Source organism: Narcine bancroftii, unplaced genomic scaffold (assembly GCF_036971445.1).
Source record: "Narcine bancroftii isolate sNarBan1 unplaced genomic scaffold, sNarBan1.hap1 Scaffold_158, whole genome shotgun sequence".
NCBI classification, from domain to species: Eukaryota; Metazoa; Chordata; class Chondrichthyes; order Torpediniformes; family Narcinidae; genus Narcine; species Narcine bancroftii.
This window is the reverse complement of record NW_027211893.1, coordinates 7,587,010-7,595,677: the sequence shown is the minus strand read 5'-3', so window position 1 is coordinate 7,595,677 and position 8,668 is coordinate 7,587,010.

Genomic DNA, 8,668 nt, shown 5'->3' with positions numbered 1-8,668 from the left:
CACCTCTGATTCCCCATATCTGATTTCCCACCTCTGTTTCCCCGCCTCTGATTCCCCGCCTCTGTTTCCCCATATCTAATTCCCAACCTCTGATGCCCCAACTCTTATTCCCTGGCTCTGATTCCCCGCGTTCTATTCCCTGCCTCTGATTCCCCGCCTGTGATTCCCCATCTCTGATTCACCACCTCTGATTCCCCACCTCTGATTCCCCATATCTAATTCCCCGCCTCTGTTTGCCCGCCTCTGATTCCCCATATCTGATTCCCCGCCTCTGAATCCCCAACTCTGATTCCCTGCCTCTGATTCCCCAGCTCCGATTCCCCGCCTTTGTTTCCCCCGTCTGATTCCCAGCCTCTGAAACCCCGTGTCTGATTTCTTGCCTCTGATTCCCCGCCTCTGATTCCCCATCTCTGATTCACAGCCTCTGATTCCCCACCTCTGATTCCCCATCTCTGATTCCGCACATCTGATTCCCTGCCTCTGATTCCCCGACTCTGATCCCCACCTCTGATTCCCCAGCTCTGATTCCCCGCCTCTGATTCCCCAACTCTGATTCCCCGCCTCTGATTCCCCATCTCTGATTCCCCGCCTCTGATTCCCCGTGTTTGATTCCCTGCCTCTGATTCCACGCCTCTGATTCCCCATCTCTGATTCATCGCCTTTGATTCGCCACCTCTGATTCCCCATATCTGATTCCTCGCCTCTGTTTCCCCGCCTCTGATTCCCCGCCTCTGATTCCCCATATCTCATTCCCCGCCTCTGATTCCCCATCTCTGATTCCCGGACTCTGATTCCCCACCTCTGATTCCCGGCCTCTTATTCCCGGCATCTGATTCCGGTCTCTGATTCCCGGCCTCTGATTCCCTGCTTCTGATTCCACATCTCTGATTCCACAAATCTTATTCCCTGCCTCTGATTCCCCACCTCTGATTCCCCATATCTGATTCCCCGCCTCTGTTTCCCGGCCTCTGATTCCCCGCTTCTGATTCTGATTCCCTGCCTCTGATTCCCCATCTCTGATTCCGCACATCTGATTCCCTGCCTCTGATTCCCCACCTCTGATTCCCCATATCTGATTTCCCGCCTCTGTTTCCCCGCCTCTGATTCCCCGCCTCTGTTTCCCCATATCTAATTCCCAACCTCTGATGCCCCAACTCTGATTCCCTGCCTCTGATTCCCCGCGTTCTATTCCCTGCCTCTGATTCCCCGCCTGTGATTCCCCATCTCTGATTCACCACCTCTGATTCCCCGCCTCTGATTCCCCATCTCTGATTCACCGCCTTTGATTCGCCACCTCTGATTCCCCATATCTGATTCCCCACCTCTGTTTCCCCGCCTCTGATTCCCCGCCTCTGATTCTCCATATCTCATTCCCCGCCTCTGACTCCCCATCTCTGATTCCCGGACTCTGATTCCCCACCTCTGATTCCCGGCCTCTTATTCCCAGCATCTGATTCCAGGCCTCTGATTCCCGGCCTCTGACTCCCCGCTTCTGATTCTGATTCCCTGCCTCTGATTCCCCATCTCTGATTCCGCACGTCTGATTACCTGCCTCTGATTCCCCACGTCTGATTCCCCATATCTGATTCCCCGCCTCTGTTTCCACGCCTCTGATTCCCGACCTCTTATTCCCGGCATCTGATTCCGGCCTCTGATTCCCGGCCTCTGATTCCCTGCTTCTGATTCTGATTCCCTGCCTCTGATTCCCCATTTCTGATTCCGCACATCTAATTCCCTGCCTCTGATTCCCCACCTCTGATTCCCCATATCTGAATCCCCGCCTCTGTTTCCCCGTCTCTGATTCCCCGCCTCTGTTTCCCCATCTCTGATTCCGCACGTCTGATTACCTGCCTCTCATTCCCCGCCTCTGATTCCCCGCCTCTGATTCCCTGCCTCTGATTCCCAACCTCTGATTCCCCACCTCTGATTCCCCGTGTTTGATTCCCCGCCTCTGTTTCCCCGCCTCTGATTCCCCGCCTCTGATTCCACATCTCTGATTCACCACCTCTGATTCCCCGCGTCTGATTCCCCGCCTCTGATTCCCCATCTCTGATTCCCCATCTCTGATTCCCCAATTCTGATACCCCGCCTCTGATTCCCCAGCTCTGATTCCTCGCCTCTGATTCCCTTCCTCTGATTCCCAACCTCTGATTCCCCACCTCTGATTTCCAATATTGATTCCCTGCGTCTGATTCCCCGCCTCTGATTCCCCAACTCTGATTCCCCGCCTCTGATTCCCCAGCTCTGATTCCCCGCCTCTGATTCCCCGTGTTTGATTACCTGCCTCTGATTCCCGGCCTCTGATTCCCCATCTCTGATTCACCGCCTTTGATTCGCCACCTCTGATTCCCCATATCTGATTACCCGCCTCTGTTTCCCCGCCTCTGATTCCCCGCCTCTGATTCCCCATATCTCATTCCCTGCCTCTGAATCCCCATCTCTGATTCCCGGACTCTGATTCCCCACCTCTGATTCCCGGCCTCTTATTCCCGGCATCTGATTCCGGCCTCTGATTCCCGGCCTCTGATTCCCTGCTTCTGATTCTGATTCCCTGCCTCTGATTCCCCATCTCTGATTCCGCACATCTGATTCCCTGCCTCTGATTCCCCGCCTCTGATTCCCCGCCTCTGTTTCCCAATATCTAAGTCCCCGCCTCTGATTCCCCAACTCTGATTCCCCACCTCTGATTCCCCAGCTCTGATTCCACGCCTCTGATTCCCCGCATCTGATTCCCTGCATCTGATTCCAAGACTCTGATTCCCTGCCTCTGATTCCCAACCTCTGATTCCCCACCTCTGATTCCCCATATCTGAATCCCCGCCTCTGGTTCCCCGCCTCTGATTCCCCACCTCTGTTTCCCCATATCTGATTCCCGGCCTCTGATTCCCCGCCTCTGATTCCCCGCCTCTGATTCCCTGCCTCTGATTCCCCATCCCCGATTCCGCACATCTGATTCCCTGCCTCTGATTCCCCGCCTCTGATTCCCCGCCTCTGATTCCCTGCCTCTGATTCCCAACCTCTGATTCCCCACCTCTGATTCCCCATATCTGATTCCCCGCCTCTGTTTCCCCGCCTCTGATTCCCCTCCTCTGATTCCCCAACTCTAATTCCCCGCCTCTGATTCCCCAGCTCTGAATCCCCGTGTTTGATTCCCCGCCTCTGATTCCCTGCCTCTGATTCCCAACCTCTGATTCCACACCTCTGATTCCCCATATCTGATTCCCCGCCTCTGTTTCCCCGCCTCTGATTCCCTGCCCCTGTTTCCCCATATCTGATTCCCTGCCTCTGATTCCCCAACTCTGATTCCCCGCCTCTGATTCCCCAGCTCTGATTCCCCGCCTCTGATTTCCCGTGTTTGATTCCCTGCCTCTGATTCCCCGCCTCTGATTCCCCATCTCTGATACACCGCCTTTGATTCGCCACCTCTGATTCCACATATCTGATTCCCCACCTCTGTTTCCCCGCCTCTGATTCCCCGCCTCTGATTCTCCATATCTCATTCCCCGCCTCTGATTCCCCACCTCTGATTCCCGGCCTCTTATTCCCAGCATCTGATTCCCGTCCTCTGATTCCCCGCTTCTGATTCTGATTCCCTGCCTCTGATTCCCCATCTCTGATTCCGCACATCCGATTCCCTGCCTCTGATTCCCCACCTCTGATTCCCCATATCTGATTTCCCACCTCTGTTTCCCCGCCTCTGATTCCCCGCCTCTGTTTCCCCATATCTAATTCCCAACCTCTGATGCCCCAACTCTGATTCCCCGCCTCTGACTCCCCAGCTCTGATTCCCCGCCTCTGATTCTCCACATCCGATTCCCAATATCTGATTCCCCGCCTCTGTTTCCCCGCCCCTGATTCCCCACCTCTGTTTCCCCATATCTGATTCCCCGCCTCTGATTCCCAACTATGATTCCCCGCCTCTTATTCCCCAGCTCTGATTCCCTGCCTCTGATTCCCCGCGTTCTATTCCCTGCCTCTGATTCCCCGCCTGTGATTCCCCATCTCTGATTCACCACCTCTGATTCCCCACCACTGATTCCCCATATCTAATTCCCCGCCTCTGTTTGCCCGCCTCTGATTCCCCGCCTCTGTTTCCCCATATCTGATTCCCCGCCTCTGGATCCCCAACTCTGATTCCCTGCCTCTGATTCCCCAGCTTCATTCCCCGCCTTTGATTCCCCCCGTCTGATTCCCAGCCTCTGAATCCCCGTGTCTGATAACCTGCCTCTGATTCCCCGCCTCTGATTCCCCATCTCAGATTCACCGCCTCTGATTCCCCACCTCTGATTCCCCATCTCTGATTCCGCACATCCGATTCCCTGCCTCTGATTCCCCGACTCTGATTCCCCACCTTTGATTCCCCAGCTCTGATTCCCCGCCTCTGATTCCACAACTCTGATTCCCCGCCTCTGATTCCCCAGCTCTGATTCCCCGCCTCTGATTCCCCGTGTTTGATCCCCTGCCTCTGATTCCCCAGCTCTGATTCCCCATCTCTGATTCACCGCCTTTGATTCGCCACCTCTGATTCCCCATATCTGATTCCTCGCCACTTTTTCCCCGCCTCTGATTCCGCGCCTCTGATTCCCCATATCTCATTCCCCGCCTCTGATTCCCCATCTCTGATTCCCGGACTCTGATTCCCCACCTCTGATTCCCGACCTCTTATTCCCGGCATCTGATTCCGGCCTCTGATTCCCGGCCTCTGATTCCCTGCTTCTGATTCTGATTCCCTGCCTCTGATTCCCCATTTCTGATTCCGCACATCTAATTCCCTGCCTCTGATTCCCCACCTCTGATTCCCCATATCTGAATCCCCGCCTCTGTTTCCCCGTCTCTGATTCCCCGCCTCTGTTTCCCCATATCTAAGTCCCAGCCTCTGATTCCCCAACTTTGATTCCCCACCTCTGATTCCCCAGCTCTGATTCCCCGCCTCTGATTCCCCACCTCTGATTCCCCATACCTGATTCCCAGCCTCTGTTTCCCCGCCTCTGATTCCCCGCTTCTGTTTCCCCATATCTGATTCCCGGCCTCTGATTCCCTGCCTCTGATTCCCCGCCACTGATTCCCTGCCTCTGATTCCCCATCTCCGATTCCGCACATCTGATTCCCTGCCTCTCATTCCCCGCCTCTGATTCCCCGCCTCTGATTCCCCGCCTCTGATTCCACATCTCTGATTCACCACCTCTGATTCCCCGCGTCTGATTCCCCGCCTCTGATTCCCCATCTCTGATTCCCCATCTCTGATTCCCCAATTCTGATACCCCGCCTCTGATTCCCCAGCTCTGATTCCTCGCCTCTGATTCCCTTCCTCTGATTCCCAACCTCCGATTCCCCACCTCTGATTTCCAATATTGATTCCCTGCGTCTGATTCCCCGCCTCTGATTCCCCAACTCTGATTCCCCGCCTCTGATTCCCCAGCTCTGATTCCCCGCCTCTGATTCCCCGTGTTTGATTACCTGCCTCTGATTCCCGGCCTCTGATTCCCCATCTCTGATTCACCGCCTTTGATTCGCCACCTCTGATTCCCCATATCTGATTACCCGCCTCTGTTTCCCCGCCTCTGATTCCCCGCCTCTGATTCCCCATATCTCATTCCCTGCCTCTGAATCCCCATCTCTGATTCCCGGACTCTGATTCCCCACCTCTGATTCCCGGCCTCTTATTCCCGGCATCTGATTCCGGCCTCTGATTCCCGGCCTCTGATTCCCTGCTTCTGATTTTGATTCCCTGCCTCTGATTCCCCTTCTCTGATTCCGCACATCTGATTCCCTGCCTCTGATTCCCCGCCTCTGATTCCCCGCCTCTGTTTCCCAATATCTAAGTCCCCGCCTCTGATTCCCCAACTCTGATTCCCCACCTCTGATTCCCCAGCTCTGATTCCACGCCTCTGATTCCCCGCATCTGATTCCCTGCATCTGATTCCAAGACTCTGATTCCCTGCCTCTGATTCCCAACCTCTGATTCCCCACCTCTGATTCCCCATATCTGAATCCCCGCCTCTGGTTCCCCGCCTCTGATTCCCCACCTCTGTTTCCCCATATCTGATTCCCGGCCTCTGATTCCCCGCCTCTGATTCCCCGCCTCTGATTCCCTGCCTCTGATTCCCCATCCCCGATTCCGCACATCTGATTCCCTGCCTCTGATTCCCCGCCTCTGATTCCCCGCCTCTGATTCCCTGCCTCTGATTCCCAACCTCTGATTCCCCACCTCTGATTCCCCATATCTGATTCCCCGCCTCTGTTTCCCCGCCTCTGATTCCCCTCCTCTGATTCCCCAACTCTAATTCCCCGCCTCTGATTCCCCAGCTCTGAATCCCCGTGTTTGATTCCCCGCCTCTGATTCCCTGCCTCTGATTCCCAACCTCTGATTCCACACCTCTGATTCCCCATATCTGATTCCCCGCCTCTGTTTCCCCGCCTCTGATTCCCTGCCCCTGTTTCCCCATATCTGATTCCCTGCCTCTGATTCCCCAACTCTGATTCCCCGCCTCTGATTCCCCAGCTCTGATTCCCCGCCTCTGATTTCCCGTGTTTGATTCCCTGCCTCTGATTCCCCGCCTCTGATTCCCCATCTCTGATACACCGCCTTTGATTCGCCACCTCTGATTCCACATATCTGATTCCCCACCTCTGTTTCCCCGCCTCTGATTCCCCGCCTCTGATTCTCCATATCTCATTCCCCGCCTCTGATTCCCCACCTCTGATTCCCGGCCTCTTATTCCCAGCATCTGATTCCCGTCCTCTGATTCCCCGCTTCTGATTCTGATTCCCTGCCTCTGATTCCCCATCTCTGATTCCGCACATCCGATTCCCTGCCTCTGATTCCCCACCTCTGATTCCCCATATCTGATTTCCCACCTCTGTTTCCCCGCCTCTGATTCCCCGCCTCTGTTTCCCCATATCTAATTCCCAACCTCTGATGCCCCAACTCTTATTCCCTGGCTCTGATTCCCCGCGTTCTATTCCCTGCCTCTGATTCCCCGCCTGTGATTCCCCATCTCTGATTCACCACCTCTGATTCCCCACCTCTGATTCCCCATATCTAATTCCCCGCCTCTGTTTGCCCGCCTCTGATTCCCCATATCTGATTCCCCGCCTCTGAATCCCCAACTCTGATTCCCTGCCTCTGATTCCCCAGCTCCGATTCCCCGCCTTTGTTTCCCCCGTCTGATTCCCAGCCTCTGAAACCCCGTGTCTGATTTCTTGCCTCTGATTCCCCGCCTCTGATTCCCCATCTCTGATTCACAGCCTCTGATTCCACACCTCTGATTCCCCATCTCTGATTCCGCACATCTGATTCCCTGCCTCTGATTCCCCGACTCTGATCCCCACCTCTGATTCCCCAGCTCTGATTCCCCGCCTCTGATTCCCCAACTCTGATTCCCCGCCTCTGATTCCCCATCTCTGATTCCCCGCCTCTGATTCCCCGTGTTTGATTCCCTGCCTCTGATTCCACGCCTCTGATTCCCCATCTCTGATTCATCGCCTTTGATTCGCCACCTCTGATTCCCCATATCTGATTCCTCGCCTCTGTTTCCCCGCCTCTGATTCCCCGCCTCTGATTCCCCATATCTCATTCCCCGCCTCTGATTCCCCATCTCTGATTCCCGGACTCTGATTCCCCACCTCTGATTCCCGGCCTCTTATTCCCGGCATCTGATTCCGGTCTCTGATTCCCGGCCTCTGATTCCCTGCTTCTGATTCCACATCTCTGATTCCACAAATCTTATTCCCTGCCTCTGATTCCCCACCTCTGATTCCCCATATCTGATTCCCCGCCTCTGTTTCCCGGCCTCTGATTCCCCGCTTCTGATTCTGATTCCCTGCCTCTGATTCCCCATCTCTGATTCCGCACATCTGATTCCCTGCCTCTGATTCCCCACCTCTGATTCCCCATATCTGATTTCCCGCCTCTGTTTCCCCGCCTCTGTTTCCCCGCCTCTGTTTCCCCATATCTAATTCCCAACCTCTGATGCCCCAACTCTGATTCCCTGCCTCTGATTCCCCGCGTTCTATTCCCTGCCTCTGATTCCCCGCCTGTGATTCCCCATCTCTGATTCACCACCTCTGATTCCCCGCCTCTGATTCCCCATCTCTGATTCACCGCCTTTGATTCGCCACCTCTGATTCCCCATATCTGATTCCCCACCTCTGTTTCCCCGCCTCTGATTCCCCGCCTCTGATTCTCCATATCTCATTCCCCGCCTCTGACTCCCCATCTCTGATTCCCGGACTCTGATTCCCCACCTCTGATTCCCGGCCTCTTATTCCCAGCATCTGATTCCAGGCCTCTGATTCCCGGCCTCTGACTCCCCGCTTCTGATTCTGATTCCCTGCCTCTGATTCCCCATCTCTGATTCCGCACGTCTGATTACCTGCCTCTGATTCCCCACGTCTGATTCCCCATATCTGATTCCCCGCCTCTGTTTCCACGCCTCTGATTCCCGACCTCTTATTCCCGGCATCTGATTCCGGCCTCTGATTCCCGGCCTCTGATTCCCTGCTTCTGATTCTGATTCCCTGCCTCTGATTCCCCATTTCTGATTCCGCACATCTAATTCCCTGCCTCTGATTCCCCACCTCTGATTCCCCATATCTGAATCCCCGCCTCTGTTTCCCCGTCTCTGATTCCCCGCCTCTGTTTCCCCATATCTAAGTCCCAGCCTCT